This window comes from Balaenoptera borealis (genome assembly GCF_965194805.1).
Source record: "Balaenoptera borealis genome assembly, contig: HAP1_SCAFFOLD_801, whole genome shotgun sequence".
Taxonomy (NCBI): domain Eukaryota; kingdom Metazoa; phylum Chordata; class Mammalia; order Artiodactyla; family Balaenopteridae; genus Balaenoptera; species Balaenoptera borealis.
Genome location: NW_028123400.1, coordinates 238,867 through 260,018, shown reverse-complemented (window position 1 = coordinate 260,018; position 21,152 = coordinate 238,867). Strand labels below are relative to the sequence as shown.

The window sequence follows — 21,152 nt, the reverse complement described above, 5'->3', positions numbered from 1 at the left end:
TCCACCTGCCACCAGCTCACTCTGCAAAAGGATGGATGTGAAACCCACAGACCTCTGGCATGCCAGTATCAGACAGCTGTAAGGAGTGTTTACTACTGCCCAGAAGTCTCCGAAATTCTTGGAAGGGGCTACTGGTGATGTTTCAGCGCCATGAGTTTAGATCCCACGGCAAGTGTGGGGAAACCACTCTTAGCCAAAAGGAAAGTCTAGCCAATCAGCCAACATCTGCAACTGACTCAACTTTGTAGCTGTCTCGTTGCCTGGGTCCACATAATTAAGGGAAAATGCTACATGCTCTAGCAATATTAGCAAAGCTGGGGTCTTAATATATATTCCTAGAGAGTTCTAAGGACCCAGGAAACATCACCTCTACTGGAAAAGTTGACCGTCAGCTTTTTGAACTGACAGTAGAGGGATGATTGGGCGGGTTTAGGACTTTAGGAGCCCCAAACGCCTGAAATTCCAGGTGGCAGTGCACTGTCATTAATATCCCCTGGTTTTAGCTCTTTGGGAGATACCTTTTCTGAGGGTTTTATACATTATTTTTGATTTATTTTAGTATTCCTACTTCTAGTCAAAGTCAAGACCAGGAAATGTAGAGATATGCTATGAGGTGGTTCTCGGGCTTTGTTTGAAATCTACTAAAAATTCCGTCATTCGTTCAGTGACTTTCACTGTGTACCATGCATCCGTGAGTAGTACTGCTATGGGTGCCCCTATGGAGCTGACATTCTTTGTTTAATATACTTATTTAATTATTTATTTGGCTGCGCTGGGTCTTAGTTGTGGCACGTGGGATCTTTTAGTTGCAGCATGCGAACTCTTAGTTGTGGCATGTGGGATCTAGTGCCCTGACCAGGGATCGAACCCGGGCCCCCCTGCACTTAGCCACTGGACCACCAGGGAAGTCCCTGGAGCTAACATTCTACCGGGGGGTTGGGGGGGGGGGCGGGAGACAGACCAACGAATACACACTGTCCGCACAGTAGTAAATGTTGTGGAGAATTGTAGAGGCCAGAGGGGGGCAGGGCTTGCCGGTATGTGCGGCAGTTTCAAAAGGGTGTTTGGAGAAGGCACCACTTATAAAGGGACGGTTGAACAGCGTCCTGGGGAGGTGTGAGGGCTGAGCCCCTGTGTACTGGGGGGAAGTGGGTCCAGGCAGAGGGCTCAGCAGGGCAGAGACCCTAAGACTGGAACCACGTGGTGGAGGAAGAGCAAGGTGGCTGCAGCCAAGGGGCTGAGTGCGAGGGACCGCGAGACAGGTGGGGGGTGGTTGGCGAGGCTTTTTAGGCAATCACGAGGATCTCCACTTTTACTGGTCCTGGGATGGGGCACAGGAAAGTTTGAGCACTGGGGCGGCACACCCTGACTCAAGTGCTCATGCAGCATCGTCTCGGTGCTGTGGAAGCAAGAAGCAGGAGATGCTGCAGCGCTCAGCAAGAGATGATCCCGGCTTTGGGACCAGCGGCCAGCAGTGGAGGTGGTGAGAAGTCATCTGAAGATGGGAGGATAGATTTGCAGTGAATTGTGCTGTGGTACAAAAGCGGGTGGGAGGCACAGGGGCTTGCAGGGTACCATGTGCTTGGGTTCAGCTGGGGTCAGAAGGTGAAAGAAAGGCTCAGGCAAGAGCCTGAGGGTGTAGGGCGATGACTGTGTTCATGCATCTCGGAATTAAGGTGACTTGCTTGCTTTGCACAGTGGGCCGTCTGCTGAAGAGTATTGTCACACCCGCTCTGTGTTCTGCGTGATGCTTTTAGGTCAGCCTTAGAGTTCAGAGCTTTGTCCCAACTCTGCTCGCTGATGAACAGAGAAGATTCTTGTGATTTGGTGGTTTCCAAGAGAAATCCCAGCAAAGTGTGGATGGAGGTGGGGGCAGAGAGAATTGCTTTAGTCCCTCAAAGAGACTGTTTATAACAGTAGAACACAGTGAGAGCAACTAGGACAGCTTCTTCAAGAAGCACATATTCTTTCTTCCCTTGTAAGAGGCACTTACTCTCCAAAGAAATCTTTTTTTTTTTCCTTACTGGAAATATTTCACTGCTTTGATTTTATTTTTTAATTCATTGTCTTCAAAGTTTGCTCTTTCAGAATTCATTTGCTTACCATATAATCTATGACTATTTCAGAAGATTGAAATTAGGTTTGTTTTGTGGCTTCTACTTTTAAACCAAGAAGTGGGTTCAGAATTGGTGATGGAAGAGAACTTGAAATAGGATAGCTTATTGGGAACATTGATTTGGGCCCTTTTCTTCTAGTGTTACTTTTTAGCTTATCTCTTTCAGAATATGCCTGATTTCCTTCTCTTGAGATACCACATGTCTAAGGATCCAGTTGTTACTTAATTTTTCTTTGTTTACTGATAAATATGCTGTATGCTTTTGTTCTTTTAAAAAGCAATTTTATTGAGGTATAAAACACTCACAATAAAATACATCCAATTTAAGTATAGAGTTTGAGTTTTGACAAAAGTGTGCACCCGCGTACCTGTTACCACGATCCATATATGGACCATTTCCATCACTTTAAAAAGTACACTCTGGGCCCGTTTCTAAATAGCTCATCCCACCCAGCCCCAGGCAAACACTGATCTGCTTCTGCTTCCAGTCACAATAGATTATATTTGCCTTTTCTAGAACATCCTATCAATAGAATCAAATCCTATGCACTCTTTTGGGTCTGGCCCCTTTGCCTCAGCACCATGTTCTTCCTTGAGGTTCATTATCATGTTGCTTGTGTTGGGGTTTTTGTTTCTTTTATTGCTGAATAGTATTCCAATGTATGGACTTATTAACACACTTCACTTTTCATGGACATCGGGTTGTTTCCAGTTCAGGGAAATTATGAGTAAAGCTGCTATGGATATTTTTCATCAAGTCTTGTTGTGAACAAATGCTGTCATTTCTCTTTGGTAAGTGCCTAGGAGAGGCATTGTTGCATCTCCTGTGATAGGTACACACGGTATTTTTTTGTTTTTTGGTCGTACCATGCAGCTTGCGGGATCTTAGTCCCCCGACCAGAGATTGAACCTGTGCCCCCTGCAGTGGAAGCATGGACCCCTAACCACTTACCGCCAGGGAATTCCCAGTACACACACATTATGATTGTTATGTCATCTTGATGAATCTACCACTTTTATCATGATGAGAAGTCTGTCCTGGTAATAATATATTTGTTCTGACGTCTACTTTGTCTAATATTGTTATAATCACTCGAGCTTTCTTGATATTAGTGTTTGCATGGTATGTCTATTCTCTGACCTCTGCCTTGTAATTAGACTATTTAGACCATTTACACTTGAATAATTACCAATTTAGTTGGATTTAAATCTCGTATGTATTATTTGTTTCCTTGTTGCTTTTTTCTTCTCCAGTCTTCTTTTGGATTGAGTATATCCTAGTAAGTTGTCATCACCACTGGCTTATAATAGCTATATAGCTCTTCATTTCATTTATTTTTCTGGTGTTTCCAGGCACCTCGTCTTCCGTGAACTCCTGGTGCCTTTGCCTCGGCAGGACCACCATGGTCTGCTTGGGTCCCCCTCCCAGCACCACATTTCAGAAAGTGCCTCCAGGCGAAGAGCTGACGCAGCCTGGGGTCCTCCTAGTTTGCTTCCCTTCTTTCAGGGACTCTAGCCCCTTCTGTGTCTGAAAACAGTTACTTCATATACTTTGTCCAGTTTTCTGGTTGTTATTGTGGGAGCTTAGGTTCGGCTCTGGTTACCATATTATGTTCTGAAGTGTAATTTTATTTTTGAAATAAAGTATTTGGTTCTTGGCAGGAGAATGTGTTAAATATGTGAAATTGGGACTGCCTGTAAAACCCTAGATGCATAACACCATTGTTATGACTTCACAAAGTGATGTAAAGATGGTGATGATCAGTTTCCGGCTTACGCATAGCAGCACGTGTAAACCTCAGAAGCAGAAGCTTTGAAAAGTTCTGTATCAGTCCCGTTTGAATGATAACAGCCCATAATCGAGCCCTTAGGTGCTCAGTGTTCTACATACAGATCTTTTTTAAAAAAAATCATCTTACGTGTGTGTTTTTTTAAATTATTTATTTATTTATTTATTTTTGGCTGCGTTGAGTCTTCGTTGCTGTGCACGGGTTTTCTCTAGTTGCGGCGAGCGGGGGCTGCTCTTCGTTGTGGTGTGAGGGCTTCTCACTGTGGTAGCTTCTCTTGTTGCAGAGCATGGGCTGTAGCACGCGGGCTTCAGTAGTTGTGGTGCGTGGGCTTCAGTAGTTGTGGCTCACCGGCTCTAGAGCGCAGGCTCAGTAGTTGTAGTGCACGGGCTTAGTTGCTCCGAGGCATGTGGGATCTTCCCGGACCAGGGCTTAAACCCGTGTCCCCTGCATTGACAGGCGGATTCTTAACCACTGTGCCACCAGGGAAGCCCCTGAGGTTTTAATTTAATTTTAATTCATTTAAATTGAAATAGCCCCATGTGGCTAGTGGCTGCCGTATTAGACAGCAAAACTCCAGGTAGCAAGGGAGCAGGGGTAGAAAGACAGCCCTGTGGTGGAGCAGTCAGGGGAGCCTCCCAGCAAAAGACTGACCAGCCTCTTGCCTCACTGTGGCAGGGGAAGCCCCAGGCTGGAAATGGCAAATACTTGGCACAGGCACCACTCCGAACCATTCCTGCGCCCATGGCAGACATTGCTAGTCAATCACCACACACTTTCTTGCTAGTTCAGCCATAGCTCAGGATCCTTCTCAATACAACACTCCAGGCAGTCCCCAACTACAGATCAGTAGATGCTAGCATTTGAGAGAAATATTACTGGTCATCCCTAGGCCAGGAGGCCCATCTGGGAGGTCCAGGATCTCACCAGGCTGTAAGGTGGCTGGCAAGGGACGTGTGGCCAACCTGGGTCAGTGAGGCAACCACAAATATGGAGAGTGGAGAGGCAATGTGCTGGAGGAGCCAAGATTTTTCTATTTCTTCAAGAAACACTCAGAGCATGATTTAGGGAGAGAGGAAGGGGGTGGGGGGAGAGGTGAAGACTTGTCAAAGCCAGCTGATGTGCAAAGCATTTGGAGATTTTTATTGAGCTGGGTGCAATATTGTGATTTATGAAGAAAAATACATATTTGGTCATTCGGACCAAAAATATATATTTGGCCATCTCCCACGTGGCCCAAACCTTAAAATATTTACATTTTCGCCCTTTTTGGAAAAAAAAAATTTGCTGACCCTTATTCTAGAGAGGGTTCTGAATTGCCCACAAAAGTGGACTTGCTGGATTAAAGGAAATATGCATTGAAAATTTCAGCAGATGCTGCCCTTCATACTTGCACTAGCTAGCAGTGTATGAGATTGCCTGTTCCCCAGTATCCTCACCAACACAGAGTAATATCAAACTTTTCCATGTGGCCAATTGGATAGGTGAAAATGGTATTTCACTATCGTTTTAATTGTACTTACCTTATTAGCAGTAAGATTTAGTATTAGGCAGTAGGTATAATAAAATATATATTTGGTCTTTGTCCCTCATTCCTGGCACAAAACTTCTAAACCCCGTGGAATTTCCAGATAGGAGTGTCTTTTGATATTCATAACAAAACCCTTTCAACCACACCTGAGTTTGTGTTAATGAGGTGACTTTTGGAAAGCCCCTAAGGAAGGGGCTGGTTGCCAGGGGAACCAACCAGAATTAGAGGATTGGAACTTTCAGTCTCTTCCACCCTCCCCCCCACCCCCTTGAAGGGGAGAGGGGCTTGAGGTTGAATCAGTTAATCCTGTCTACATAACGAAGCTTCAGTGAAATTAAAAGAATGGAGTTTGGGGCTTCCCTGGTGGCGCAGTGGTTGAGAGTCTGCCTGCCAATGCAGGGGACGCGGGCTCGAGCCCTGGTCTGGGAAGATGCCACATGACACGGAGCAAGTGGGCCCGTGAGCCACAACTGCTGAGCCTGCGCGTCTGGAGCCTGTGCTCCGCAACAAGAGAGGCCGCGATGGTGAGAGACCCGCGCATCGCGATGAAGAGTGGCCCCCGCTTGCCACAACTAGAGAAAGCCCTTGCACAGAAACGAAGACCCAACACAACTAAAATAAATAAATAAATAAATAATTTAAAAAAAAAGTTCTTCAAAATTATTAAAAAAAAAAAAAAAAAAGAATGGAGTTTGGAGAGCTTCTGGATTGGTGTACCCAGGGAGGTGCCAGGTGGGACAGCATGGAAGCTTTGCACCCCTTTCCCCATACCTTGCCCTGTGCGTCTCTTCCATATGGCTGTTCCTGAGTTAGATCTTTTTATAATAAACTGGTAATCTAGAAAGGAAAAAAAAATATTATATATATATATATATATATATTTGGTCATCTCATATATATTTGGCTTTCCAAAAGTCACCTCATTAACATAACAAAAGGCACCTTTTTTAAAAAATTAATTTTATTTGAGCGTAGTTCTGCTGTACAGCAAAGTGAATCAGCTATACATATACATATATCCCCTCTTTTTTGGATTTCCTTCCCATTTAGGTCACCACAGAGCATTGAGTAGAGTTCCCTGTGCTATACAGTAGGTTCTCATTAGCCTGGAAGGGCGACGCTGCACTCTCCCCTCCGTTGCCAGGCAGGCTGTGCTTCTGTTACTGCAGCCCAAGGCCCCGAGAGCCTGCTCTGGTTCCTTAGGGGCCCCTGGGAGGGGTGTTTGTCACAGGTCTCTCCGCAAGCCCAGTTCTCTCGACCGTGACTGTCCTCGATTGCGGCGTCTGCTACACGGCCTGGGTCAAAGAGCCTAAAAGTGCGGGGATTGGGACCCAACCTGGTAGGAGGAACTTGAGTCCCGTGATCCCCCTAAGCCCCTGTAACCCTGCGGTGGGCGTGGGTCCCCCTCAAGTCACGCTGCCTCCCACACCCACAGCTTCCTTCTGTCTTTGGCTGAGTCCCCTCTGGTTCCTCAAATGGCCACCAGGTGGGAGCAGAGACCTGCGGTGAGGCTGGGACTGAGGCCTCCTTGAAGATGGGCTAGGAGGGCTCCAGGCAGGGCTGGGGGCCTCTCTCACTGGGGGTCTGGGCTTGCCGGGTGGCTGGGAGCTGGGTGCGTGCCTGGGGGTGCAGGCCTCTTTTGGGGTGAGTGTGCTGTGACTGCGTGGGGTGTAGATGGGCACACCTGTGTGCAGAGGCCTCTGCAGCTGTTGGGTGCGTGTGCCCTTGAGCATGCCCGTGTGCAAGCATGCAGGGGGTACCTGTGTGTGACTGTGGGGCCTGGGTCTGCAGAATCCTCCCTGTTCCCCTGCAGGCCTGAGAAGGCTGACGATTGGGATAGCCTGGCCCTTGAACTTTATGTTTCCAAAGCGGCAGGTGGCTCCGAGGCTCGGACCTCAGGACCCCCTGCCCGCTGCGTTCCCTTAGGCTGTGTCCAGCCAGTGTGGCGGCTTGTCCTACTTTGCCAGGTTTGGGGTCCTGCTGAGCCTTTTTTATTTATTTATTTATTTTAACATCTTTATTGGAGTATACTTGCTTTACAATGGTGTGTTAGTTTCTGCTGTGTAACAAAGTGAATCAGTTATACATATACGTATGTTCCCATATCTCTTCCCTCTTGCATCTCCCTCCCTCCCACCCTCCCTATCCCACCCCTCTAGGTGGTCACAAAGCACCAAGCTGATCTCCCTGTGCTCTGCGGCTGCTTCCCACTAGCTCTCTGTTTGACGTTTGATAGTGTATATATGTCCATGCCACTGTCTCACTTTGTCACAAATCACCAAGCTGATCTCCCTGTGCTCTGCGGCTGCTTCCCACTAGCTCTCTGTTTGACGTTTGATAGTGTATATATGTCCATGCCACTGTCTCACTTTGTCACATCTTACCCTTCCCCCTCCCCATATCCTCAGGTCCATTCTCTAGTAGGTCTGTGAGCCTTTTGATTTGTGTCAGGATGGGGACTCATTGCTGTTCCTGGGGGCCTCGGGGTAGGAAAGGCCAACAGTGCACTGGGGGTGCTCCTTAGCCCCAGGCTGGGGGTTCGGGGAGGGGGAGGGCCGCCACACCGGAGTTTGTGCCCCTGGTCCTGCCAAGCCACTGGGAGGGTGGATGCTAGCCCACTTGTCACCCGCTTAGCATCCTGGGCTTCCAAGGTCCTCCTCCAGCCAGGCCCGTTTCCCTGCTCCCTTTGGTGCCTTTCTACTGCCCTCACTACCTCCACCGCCCTCTTCCGTTCTCCCTGAAAACCACGCTAAGCAGACATTTGTCAAGGTCACAGTGACCTCCATGCTGCCAAGCCCAGTGGACAATTCTCCGGCCTCCTCTGACTTGACCCTCAGCAGCACTTCAGGGGCTGGTCCTTCCCTCCTCCTGCCATCACTCCCTTCCGCAGCTCAGGAATTCCGCTCTCCTGGTTTTCCTTCTGTCCCGCTGGCCCTCCCTCTCAGCCTCCTTTGCTGGTCCCTGATCTCTCCAAGTCTGGGTGCCCCATCCCTACACCTCTTCTGTCTCCCTCTTTAAACGCCCACTTCCTTGGTGATCTCATCCAAGCTCATGGCTTTCAAATGACTCCCGTTGAGTATAATTTAATTAGTTGGTTTTTTATCATCTGTCTTCTCCCAAAGGAAAGCAAGCTCTACAGGCAGGGCTTTTTTTGTCTTAAGTCAGGTTTATTAAGGTATAATTTACATACAGTTAATGTCACCCTTTTTAGTGTTCACTTCTGTAAGTTTTTGACAAACACGTATAGTTGTGAAACTGTCTCTGCCATCAATTACAGGACAGTTCCCATCACCCCCAAAAGTTCTCCATACCCTTGTGGTCATCCCCTCCCCCATGTCCCGCCCTGGGCAGCCACTAATCTGTTCTTTTGTCCCTTTTCCCTAGTTGTGCCTTTTCTGAAAAGTCATATAAATGGGATTGTACTGCGTGTAACCTTTGGAATCGGCTTCTTCCACTTATCACAATGCACAGCGCATTTGAGATTCACCCATATTGTTGCAGCTGTGAGCCGTTAGTTCTTTTATTCTATTGTATTTTATTGCACAGCTTTGTTTATCTGTTCGGAGGGGGACCAGTTGTCCTGGTTTCCGTGGGAGGGAATGGTTTTTCTGGGACATGGGACTTTCAGTGCTAAAACCAGGGTGGTTGGTTATCTTAGTTCTTTAGTTGAGGGACATTTGGGTTGTTTCTAGGTTGTTGATGATTTTGAATACCTACTCAATATAACCAGTGACAGAGGGTTTTTTGGTGAACACAAATGTCCATTTCTCTTGGGTAAATACCTAGGAGTGGGGTTGCTCAGTTGGATGACGAGTGTACGTATCACTGTAAAAGAGGCTGCCAAGCTGTTCTCCAGAGTGGCTGTATTGTGTAGCATTGTGGGAGAATTCCACTTGCTCTGCATCTTAACCAGAACTTGGTAGTGTGTCAAAAAAAATTAAAAACCGGTTTTTTAGCCATCTTAATAGGTGTATAATGATATCTCCTCACGGTTGGCAGAGATTTCCTTTATTCGCCTTGAGTAGTGTTGTGCCCCCAGTGCCTGGGTTAGTGCCTGCTATGTAGTAGACACTCAATGAATTTTTTTTTTTTTTTACTGAGTGAATGAATGTATGGATGGATGAATGAATGAAGTCAAAGGGGCTTCCGGTATCTAAATCTGTTATAGCAAATACATAGCACACGTACCGCCAATTCCCCCATGCCCCATTCTGTTTCCATGGCAGACGTCACTCATCAATTGAGCCATTTTATCCACCTGCTTCATTTCAGACAGGTACGATCCAGTCCTTTGTGTAGCAAGTGAGATGAGCCCCATGAGCTAATGCAGCTTTAGTTCAAGCCTCTCATTGGCTGAAGAAGAGGCCAGGCTCAGAGCAGGGTCCAAGGCTGCCCAAGGACTCACAGCGAGCCAGTGGCAGGACTAGATCTCCAGGCTGGGCTCTCCCCAGAAAAATGCACGACGTCTCTGACAAGGCTGGAGTAGGATGGGAGGCATGGACGTGGATCTGGGCCTGAGGCCGGGTTGGAGCATTGTGGAGTGCTCCCTGGGCCCCGGCCGGGTGGGAAGGCTGATGCCGGCGCTCTTCCTGCAGGTGCCCAGGAGCTGCTGGGATGGCCTACCCGCCCACGTTGGCTCCCTGGCCCAGCGGGCGTACTGGGCTCTGCTGAGCCAGCAGAGGGACCAGAGCATCGTGGCCCTGGGCCAGAGCGGTGCTGGCAAGACCACCTGCTGCGAGCAGGTCCTGGAGCACCTGGTGGGGATGGCAGGCAGTGTGGATGGCAGGGTCTCAGGTACAGTGGTCTCCAGGTGACGTGCAGCTGGGACGTGGTGGGGGCGGTGGCGTGGGGGAAGGGAAGGGAGAGTCAGAGGGGGTGCTGGGCGGCTCTTTCTTATATCTGCTCAGCTAGCGTTCACTGAGCACCTGTGTGCAGACCCTGTGCTGGCTTCTGGGCAGGGCCACCCCTAGTCTGTTGGGTACTTTTGTGTGAATTAGAAACAGGTACTCCTTGCCTAAGACACTCACTGCCACATGTGGAACCGTCGTCACGCATTGACATTGTTAGAACCAAACACTTGACCACCACGTTCTGGGCCATCATCCTAATAAGTATACAGGCCTATGGCTATCTGATATAAATGCTGTGCCCTTAGGTGTGGTGTCCTTGTGCAGCGCACAGCCCACTGGACTGTGCAGAGGACCCGATAAGTAAAAACAAAGACAAGGAGGCACTGACAGCCGGAAGGGAGACTCAGCTGCACATCTGTGCCAGACTCCAATGCTCTGCACCGCTTGCTGGCCGAGCTGGGGAGGGGAGAGGCGGAGGGAGCACAGAGAAGGGGCCGGGGGGCTTCCTTGAGGAAATGATGTTTGAGCTGGGCATTAAAGAAAGAGTTTCAACACTGTAAATCAACTATACTTCAATAAAAAATAGTGTCAGTTGGTGATAATAATTACAATATTGATGGGGATCGTGGTAAATGCTTGCTGAGGACTTACGCGCCAGGCTCTATTCCAAGCAGGTTAACTTATTTATTATTTAAAACATCCCTATAAGGTAGACATTATTATTATTTGAATTTTATAGATGAGGCCATTAAAACGCAGGGAGGTTAACCAGCTTGCCCAAGGCCACACAGCTCATACATCCTAGCACCGAGATTCAAACACAGACAGTTTGGCTCCAGAGCTGTTACCCCTGGGCCAGTGTCCTCAATGTATTGTTGCCCCTCTGAGGAGCCTTTTTAGTTGTTCTTTCTCCTAATCGTCTCCCACCGTGAAAAGTTAATGCCATAGATTCACCATATATTTGTTTATGCAGTGTGTGTGTATGTGTGTATATATATACAGACACACACAGACATGTGTGTGTGTGTGTGTGTATCTGTGCTCTATTCTATACATAAGAAAGGAAAACTGCCCCCATCCTCAAGAATCAGTTTCTGCCCTCTTGGGGGCAGTATTCCCCCTGCTGAGAATATATGGCCCAGGCAGTATTGCTTTTCTAATAATAACAAACAATACTAACACCACCACATTTGGAGCATGTTCTGAGCACTTTACATTATTAAATCTTTTAGTCTTTGTGGCAACCACATGAGGTAAGTAAGTACTATTATTACCCCCATCTTATAGATGGGGTATCTGAGGCACAGGGAGGTTAATTTATTCGCTCCAAATCAGGTGACTAACAACGGGGAGAGGCCATATTCAAGCTTGTTTAACCATTGTACTATCCTGCTTCTCCACTGGGCTTATTCCAATGCTTTATTGATCACCTGTTCTGCACCTGGCCCAGGTTAGAGCCCTGTGAGGAGCTGGGGATACAGCAAGGAGAGGCCCTCCCAGAATGTAGATCTGCTGAAAGTGTGTGTTGGGGGAGTGGGAGTCAGGCTAGGCTGTATCCAGGTGCCTAGCACATAGTGGGTGCTTGTTAAATAGTTATGTTAAAAAGCTTGGGACTGCTGGGCTTTTTGAGCTGGCTGTGATGGGCGTTCCCCGAGAGCAGGTCCAAGAATGTTAATGCTCTGCCCTCCTCCTAGACTCCACCAGGCCCAGGAGGCCCTAGGGCAGCCCTTGTCACTCAGATCGTACCAATCCTAGGTGTGTGTATCTCCCCTTCTGGGCTCACTCTTGCTCACCCCGCGCCCCTGCTTGCAGCACAGGGCCAGCCCAGCAGCGGAAGAGGTGTGGCTTAGAGCTGAGTTGGGGGAGTGGAGGGGCCCCTGCTGGGGCCTGGGGCCAGAATGGGGTCCTGTGAGAGGTGGGGGTGGCAGCACCCGGGCCACGGGTGATGCCCTGTCTGTGCCCCACCAGTGGAGAAGATTCGAGCCACCTTCACTGTCCTCCGGGCCTTTGGCTCCGTGTTCACCGGCCACAGCCGCCGTGCCACCCGGTGCTCCATGGTGATGTCACTGGACTTGAACGCCACAGGCCGAGTCACGGCCGCCCAGCTCCAGGTGAGGCCTCTGGATGGGAGGGAGAGGGGGCTCTTTGGGGCTGCAGTAGCCTCAGCCCCACTCAGCAGGGCCCACGCCTCCAGCTGGGACCCTGGAATGTGTCTAAATGGTCATCGCTCCCCAGGCCAAGGCCAGCTCCTCCCCACCTCACTCAGTGCCCAGACATCTCCTCCCGGAGCAGGCCAGCTCGTCTGTGCCTCGGAGTATCACAGGGATGAAATATTCATGAGTAGATACATAATTCAGCCGCTCATTAGCTGGGTCTTAAAAGCGTAAGCTGAAATTAAACAGGCGCTCGCTGGCCTTCTGCGGCCGCCCGTGTGTGACAGGCACATGGCCTGTTTGTTCCTCTCTCTGAAATCACCTGGCTCCTCCCCTTCCCCCCCCCCCCGCCCCCACCAACATTCTGTTTGAACAGAAAACAGGATTAGGTTATTAGAAGGGTTGTTTGTATGCGGAGCTAGGAGAATACCCAGACTCGCTGGTGCACGATAAATCCCTTTCTGTCCCGGCCCTGAAAGTCTACCGTGCATCACCATGTGGGTCAAGTTATTAAGGGCTTCGGTTGCATAAGAGTGTGTTGGAGGGCGGCTCTGGGTTAATTGTTAGTACCCTTGGATTCCTTCATCGGAATGAGCCCGTTGCATTCGTTGATTGCCTGCGTGGACGCTGAATCAGTGAGACAAAGGCCTGGCACGTTTTGATTTGGAGGCGTCCAGCCAAGTTGGGGCCTGAGGTGCTGCCTCGAAGAGTGGGCCTGGGGGTTGGTGGGGGTGTGCGGGCAGCCTAGCGGGGCCTCGTGCTGACCGGCGCCTGTCCTCTCCCCTGGCAGACGATGCTGTTGGAGAAGAGCCACGTGGCCCGGCAGCTGGAAGGGGAAGGCAGTTTCGAGGTTTTCTCCCAGATGCTATCCGGATTGGACCTGGCTCTCAGGTGAGCGACTGGGCTGAGCAGGGACAGCCGAGGGCAGTGAGACAAAGGGCCTCCGCTCTCCAGGGCCCCAGCCCTGCCTCTGCCCAGAGGTGAGAGGCAGTGGAGCCCAGTGGTTAGGAATCTGGCCTCTGATTCTTGCTGCCTGGTACTGCTCCTGGGCTGGGTGAACCTGGCCAGGTGTCACCTGCTCTGAACCTCCGTTTCTTCCTCTGTAAAGTGGAAATAGTACCTTGACTGCTGACCTTACAGGATTAAGTGAGATAATTCACATATGGCTCTTTATACACGCTGGGGGGTGGTGGTGGGTGTCTGCTGTGACGGTGACATTTTGGTACAGGTTCTGACAGCAGCGTGGGAGGTGGGCAAGGAACAGCAGACCCCAAATCTTCCAGAAGCTCCTAAACTCTGTGAGAGCCTTGGGTGCACCTGAGGTAGCTCAGGGCGAGGAGGCACCAGGTGGAACAGCAGAGAAGCCACAAGACTCATCTGGGAGGGCCTTCTGGGGGAGGTGGCCCAGGGAGTCATCTCTGCCCCTCGCTGACTCCTGGGAATTCTTGGACATGTGGCTCCCTGTCTCTGAGCCTTGGTTTCCTCATCTGTTGAACGAATGAGTAAGGTTCTATCTAGTGAAGCTCCAGGGAGTGCTCACCCCAGGCGAGGGGTGATAATTTTCAATTTGCCTCTGCGTCCCCCATCATTTGTCTCCTGCCTTCCACCCCCGTCTGAAGGGCAGGCCCAACCTGTCCTGAGCCTCCTGGCTAAGGCCAGAGGGGCACCTTACCCTTTGGAGAGAGGGCAGATTAGGGAGGAAACTCCCAGTTTTCAGAGCAGGGTAACTGAGGAGTAAGGAAGCTTCTGGAAGGCCTTCACTTAAGAAGGGCCCATTGAGGGCAGCAAGTGAGGAATATTCGGGAGGCAGGGCCAGGGCCTGAGGCAGACCCCGGGGCCACCTGGGGCACTCTGTGGAGCCCCGTGCCATGATGCCCACCTGCCCTGCCAGGCCACTGGTGTGGGTGGGTCCTCCTTTACTTCTGGTCCCTTCTCTGTTTCCAGGACAGAACTGTACCTGCACCAGCTGGCAGACAGCAGCTCCTTCGGCATGGGCGTGTGGCCTAAGGTAAAGAGGAGGTCCTTCTGGGTGTGAGTGGGTGTCTGTGTCCCCATGGCCAAGGTGGGCGGGTCCCCTGTGTGGCTCGTCCCTCTGCCACTGGGGTGAGTAGTTGGCAAGGGCTGGTCACGTGGGGGAGGCAGGGTTGCCTTTATGGGGCCTGGGCTTGTCAGGGAAATGAGTCTTGTGCTAATAAAGGGAACCAGGAGGTGGTTTGTGTAGAGGTAAGGGCGCGGTCTCCGGGACAGGCTGTCTGGGTTCAAACCCCGGCTCTGACACTTACTGGATATGAGACCTCAGGCATGGACCCTAGCCTCTCTGAATGTCTGTGTCCTCTTCGGTAAAATAACAACAGAACGGGCGGGCAGGCTGAGGAGAGGACAGAGCGTGGCACGGCCTGCCCGCCTGGGCCACGGGGAGAAGGTCGGGGCGCCGCCCGCGCCCTCGTTCCGCTGCCTGGCGTCCTTTGTGGAGGGAGGGCTCCCAAGGAGCTCAAAGGCCAGGGAAGGACACACGGGACGGTCCAGAGCCACCCTACCGCTCCAGTGGTGCAGCACCCTCTCTGAATTCCTACTGCCACCAAAACACATCCCTAAGGCCTTTGGGAAGAATTGCTAGGACCCAGGAAGGCGGCCCCTTGCTGTGGTCCAGACTTCAGCAGCTGCCGATGACCAGAGGGAGCCAGCCGGCCGGCCGTGAGCAGGAGGACAGGACACGGGGACAGGGACAGCCACAGCCGGGCTTCCCGCAGCTGTGCCCACCGCCAGAACCAGCTCCAGCCAGTCACAGCCCCCGAGATGCCAAACAGAGACGGGCGAGAGGCCGGCAGGAAACTGACACCCCCTCACTGGAGAGCCTGCCCGGTCGGGGTGCGGGGCACCATCCCCGTCTGAACTCACCCCACAGCTCAGCCGTCTCCCAGTGACCCAGACGCGTCACCACGGCCCCAGGGCTGATCCCCGACCAAGGTCAGAACTCCCCCCAGTGTGACGGCCCCCATGCCACTCCTGTGGTGGAAGGGACGGCAGGCAGAGACCAGGAGTAGAGTCTTTTTTATTAATGGCTGCGTTTTCAAAGAACCGTTTTGTTACCAGGAAAGCTCCCCAGGAAGGGATTGCATTAGTGCAACAAGGGGGAGCCTTGATGCCAGGCTTTCCAGACACTTCCAGGTGGAGACTTTTGGCCTAGGCCGGCCGCCGGGGACTCGGGGGCTGGGAGGACACACGGCCCCTCCCCCGCCCCGACGGGGCGCTAAGGCACCCGGCCCGCCTGGGGGGGCAAAACCCCGTGCCGTCAGCAGGCCGGCGGCTTGCAGCCCTCAACCTGCAGCCCTTTGCTCAGGAGGAAGGCGTCCTGCATGGGGTCACAACCCAGGAAGAGCTTCACCATGCCCTTGGCATCCTCGGAGCCCCCTGGCCTCAGAATGCAGCTTCTGTAGTCCATGGCAACCTGAGGAGAGGGGGCAGGGCTGCAGGAGGGTGGAGCACCCCCTTCACGGAGGGTGTGGGTGTGGCCACCTCTGCTGTGACTCAACAAAGGGCAGGGGAGCAGGGGGTTCTGGGCAGGGCCCTCAGAGCCTGGCAGGCCCAGGCGGGCGGCAAAAGCATCTAGGCCCAGGCCCAAGGACCTCCGTGTTGGTCTGCACGGCAGGCCGGCCTCTCACCTTGCCACTCAGGACGCCCTCCTGCTTGAAACGAGTGTGTGGACCGTGTCCGCGGAGTACACCTCGCTGCACAGGTAGCCATAGGACTGGGCGTCGTAGCTTCCTGCCAGGTGGCCGAAGGTCGCAGGCAGGTGGGTCCCTGGGACACACGCGGAGAGGCTCCTGCCCGGTCCCCTGGCCGCTCCGTGCCCCTTCCCCAGAGCCCAGAGCTTGGGGCCTCAAAGCAGCCCTGTCTGAGTCCCCTGCCACTAGAGGGAGTATTGGCCCAACACTTCTAGAAAACGGGGACCTTGCGGGCAACTCAGTGGAGGGACACAAATCAATCTTTGCCGACTTTCTGCTGAAGCTCACGAGGGTTCACCCCTAAGCCTCTTACAGGGACAGCTGCCCGAGGCTCCGAGGGATGAGTCAGGGCTCGCCCTCCAGCACGGGGAGAGCGCGGGTTAAAGCGCTCACGAGGGAGTGAACTGCGTCTCCGCACCGACACGCTCGGGCAAACCTCGTCGACGCGTTCCGTCCAGGGTATGAAGCCCTCTCCTGCCTCTTCCAGGCTCTCCAGAAAGCACGTGCAGATACGCCCAGCCCACCCTCGGACTCCGCGGGCCACAGCTGGAGGGACCAGCCCAGGAACCCAGGCAGGAAGAGGCCAGAGGTCAGCGAGCCTCGACCAGAGCCCGTCAGTCGGTCCCCCTTCACACACCACCAGAGGATCCTCTTGACCTGGGCAGTAGCCGCCAACCGACCGCTAAGGTGGGCCCGGCGTGCGCTTGGCTACCTGGCGTGGCTGGGACCCCGAGGATCTCCTGGCAGAGGCGGGCATTGTCCTAGGCCGGGTCCGAGGGCGTCTGCGTGTGCAGGGCCTGGTCCACCTTGGCCAGGACGATCTGGCGCAGGTTGAAGAGGCCTGGAGGGCGGGAGGAAGGAGACGGGGGCGCTGGCACTGTGTCCAGGCCGCGCTTTCCAGCCGGGCGGTCCGGGAGCCCCTTTCCTTTCCCTCGGCCCGGCCGCACGGGGGTTGGCCAGCCGGGACTTGATGAGCTTGTCCAGCAGCTCCTGGGGGACGGCGCTGCTCGTGCCCCGCCGAGACTGGCAGCAGCGCCAGGGCTTCACAGGGCGCGGCGCTCCCGGCCCCAGAGCCTACCCTCTGGTTCTCATCCCCGGCTGTCACCAGAGTCGCAGGCAACGTGCCCTTCTTTTCGTTTGTCTTTTTTCCGGCCCTCGACCACGCAAAGGTGTGAAGCCCTGCCACTCGCTGCCACGTGGATGCACCGTGAGAACACGGTGCTCAGCGAGAGAAGTCAGACACAGAAGGACACACAGGGTGTGACCCCACTGAGGGGAAACGTCCAGAACAGGTAGATCCACAGAGTCAGAGTGGGTTCCTGGTTGTCAGGGACAGGGGAGGGGAGGGAATGATAACTAAGGGCGTGAGGGACCTTTTTGGGGTGAGGGAAATGTTCCAGAACAGGGCAGTAGTGACGGCTGCACAGCTCAGTAAAGTGTCCCCACGCGCTCCGGTTGCAGTCTGTGAGAGCATCGCTCTCAGGACGAAGGGCTGACTGCAGGAAGACTGAACGAGCACTGGGTCCTGGGCCCAGACGCTCATCTGGGGACCCCCCCCCCACATTGGGAAGTCACTGGGACTTGCTGAGCCTCCACCGAGACTGGCAGCAGCCCCAGGGCCTCACAGGGCGTGGTGCTCCCGGCCCCAGAGCCTAATCTCTGGTTCTCATCACCGCCTGTCACCAGCCTTGCATGCAACGTTCCTTTCTTCTATTTTGTCTTTTTTAAAGGCAACTCTTGAATACCTGTATTTAACATTGCAGGGAACCAGTCCTGACTCCTTGATCTGGGACTTCCAGCCTCCAGAGTCTCGAGGACATCCACTTCCGTTGTTTACGCGCCCAGTGCGTGGGGTTTGGTGATGGAAACTGACACCGAGGGCGTCTCCTCGTGCGGGGTGACATCAGCGGAAGAATCCCGTGGCGAGGGCCTGCCTGAGGACCACGGGAGAGCCCGGGCCCTCCCCGCCCCCTGCCTTCAGCCCCTCGCCCGCACCCTCCTGGGAGCGGAGCTGGTGCATCGCTTGCCAGAACTCATGGAAGTAGGTCTCCAGCTCATCATGCTGGAACAGGGAGGGCGGGTTGGGCGTAGGCTTGGTGAAGTTGGCCACCATGGCCGCGATGGCAATCTGGCGCCTCCCGTCCTGCTGCAGGCAGCCCGGCTGCAGGCCAAAGCAGGCCATGTGCCCGGACTTCCCTTCCCTGGGGAGGGACGCGGGTGAGGCCCCGCTACCACAGAGGAGCCCCGGCCCACGGCCGACAGGTTCCCCCACGCATGCACCGAGGGTAGAGGTCCAGGTAGAACTTGCTGATGGATGACCTTGCCCGAGGCCGCGTCCCGGACCGTGTAGAGCCTCACATCTTCATCTTCGTGACGCATGTTGGCGCCTTCCTCCAGGTCGAAGGTCAGCCCCAGCAGCTCCTGGGAGATGCCCAGCCGCCTGCGCGTGACCACCTGCATGGGGAAGGACTCATTGAGCAGGTACTGGTCCACGTGGTAGCGCGTCTCCTCCCCCTGGTTCATGTAGTAGCGCAGGTCCTAGACGTTGATGGGCCCGTCAAAGTGCAGGCCCCGCCTCTGGCACTCAGCCTTCTTTAGCTCCAGGATCACGGCCGCTCCTGCTCCCCGAGGGGCTTCAGCTTCTGGGCCAGCTCATCTGCGGGCGGAGGGGAGAGGCTCAGCTATGTCCCTGTGGCAGCCGCCCAGCCGCCCCCCACCCCACGCCCCTCGAGGCAGAATGAAGGGTTGGGGAAGGCGACCCCCAAGGGCTGACACAGTGGGGTCTCAGGCAGCACCACGTCCAGTCAAGGTCCACCTGACCCCCGTCCCCACTGGGACTCGGGGAGGCGGGGTTACCTAGGAAAGTGGCCACCACCTGGCTGGTCTTGGCCATGTTCATCTCCAGCACAGAGTCGGCACGCGTGCTGAATCCCAGCAGGCGGGACTTCTGAGCCTGCAGCCTTACCAGCTCCCCGAGGATCGCGCAGTTCTCCTGGAACCCAGAGACAGCCAGCGCTGGGGACCGTGGGCCACGCCCTCCCCACAGGCCCCGGGCCAGGTCTCTGTGGGTGGGAGGGCTCTCAGGCCACTGGCGGGCACAGCCAAACCCCCTCCCTCCTCCTCCTGGCCTGGATTTCTAGACACTTTGGTGCTGTCCTAACATGTGGTCTTTATGAACACAGGTCCTTTTGGAACCAGAAACGGCGTGAACCATGATGAGCTCTAAGGCCAAGGGCAGGAAGAAATGTGACCAGGCTCTCCAGGAGCCACCCAGGGGCCTCCCCGGGCTCAACAATACAAACTTGGCTGCCGTGCAGACAGCAGCTCATCCCCACGGCGCCCGAACAGCCAGCCCCTGGACGGCGAGAGACCTGTTGCTGCAGGTGCCCCGTGGTTGGCTGGTGAGGCCTGGCCCCAGGCGTACGCCACCTTCTCTGGGGCCACCTCTCTGGGTCTGCGGTGGGGTTCTCCTGGGAGCCCCCAGTCACCACAGGACCAACGTGGCCTGTCTGCAGCCCAAGAAGGTGGGGACACAGGTCTGTCCCCCGTGGACATCACCCGCGAGGCCGAGCAAGCACCAGTGGTGTCTGCGGGGAAGATGAAGGGCTCATGCACAGCCCCCATCTACTGAAGATGCTAAACGGGAGAAGCACAGACTGCAGCCACATGCGGTATGGACCAAACGCAAGTGTCCTTGCAGGAACCGATGTCTGAATGTCGAGGCTGTTCCCGGGCCACAGTGAGAAGGCCCAGGCCCCACGCAAGGCACAGAGAGGGGATGGGGGGAACATCTGCGAATCTGAGCTCATCGGGCATCACCCCAGAAGGAGAGGGAGAGAGCCAGAAGGAGATACGGAGGCAGAGGGAGAGAGAGGGAGGTACAGACGTCTCTCCTTTCCCTGGGGGTTCTCTAGTGCAGCCAAGCCTGAAAACCACTGCATTTCGGGAGATGGGTCCTCGTGGAAAAGTTAAATAGTAGCTCATGGCATTATCGACACATATTAAAATGGCCCCAAATCTTGGGGAGTCAGGGAGGGGAGCTGGCGGCTGCCTCGTAAAGGAGGAGAGATTGGGCGTCAGAGGAGGTGCCTGCCTCCACCACCTCCGCCGCCGCTGCCCCTCCCCCAGGGCCCCGCAGACTTCATCTCCCAGCTGTGGTCCTGGGCTGGAAGGCAGCGGGGAGGTCAGGCCGTCCCAAGCATCAACGTTGACTTCAGGGCTGATCTGAAAGGCGCCTGGTGTTTGTTGAAGCAGAAAAAAGAGAAAGCAGTGGGCAGAGGATGGGAGGGGGAGGGAGCCCCCATCAGCCCTTCTCCCTGTCTCCCTCTCTGTCTCCCTCCCTCCCTCCCTCCCTCTACCTCCCTGCCTCTCACTCTCCCTCCATCTCTCCCTCTGCCTCTCTCCCTCCCTCTCTCCCTCCCTCTCTCCCTGTCCCTCTTGCCCTGTCCTGTCCCTCTCTCCCTCCCTCCATCCCTGTCTCTCTTTCCCTGTCCCTCTCTCCCTCTCCCTCTATCCGTCCCCCCTCCCTTTCCCCATTTCCATCTCCCTCTCTGCCTCCCTCTTTCCCTGTCCCTGTTTCCCTGCTCTGCTCTCCCTCTCCCTCTCCCTCTTTCCCTCTCCCTCTCTCCCTGTCCCCCTTTCCCTGTCCCTGTTTCCCTGTTCCGCTCTTCCTATACCTCTTTCCCTCTCCCTCTCTCCCTCTCGTGCTCCCTCTCCCTCTCCCTCTCCCTCCACCTCCTTCCCTCTCCAGAGAGGGAAGGAGGTGGAGGGAGAGGGACAGGGAGCAGGAGAGGGAGGGGGGAGAGGGAGAGAGGGATAGAGGGAGGGAGAGGGACAGGGAGCAGGAGAGGGAGGGGGAAGAGGGAGAGAGTGATAGAGGGAGGGAGGGAAAGACAAAGACATCTCTCCCTCCCTCCCTCCCTCCCTCTCTCCCTCCCTCTCTCCCTCCCTCTCTCCCTCTTCCTCGCTCCCTCTCCTCCCTCTCCCTCCG

At 54.1% G+C, this 21,152-nt stretch overlaps 1 long non-coding RNA gene and 1 pseudogene across 2 annotated transcripts in view; one reads left to right on the top strand and one right to left on the bottom strand.

Moving 5' to 3' along the window:
- The window catches only part of LOC309621667, a 311,127-nt gene that overhangs the window by 60,294 nt on the left and 229,681 nt on the right, over positions 1–21,152 (top strand). The gene's annotated exons all lie outside the window — the stretch shown is intronic.
- On the bottom strand, positions 15,730–19,160 carry LOC309621666 (thimet oligopeptidase-like; annotated as a pseudogene). The gene is made up of 6 exons: positions 19,019–19,160; positions 18,443–18,818; positions 18,168–18,363; positions 16,875–16,995; positions 16,100–16,238; positions 15,730–15,885 (listed from the first exon to the last, which is right to left on the bottom strand). The product of its transcript is annotated as a thimet oligopeptidase-like (transcript).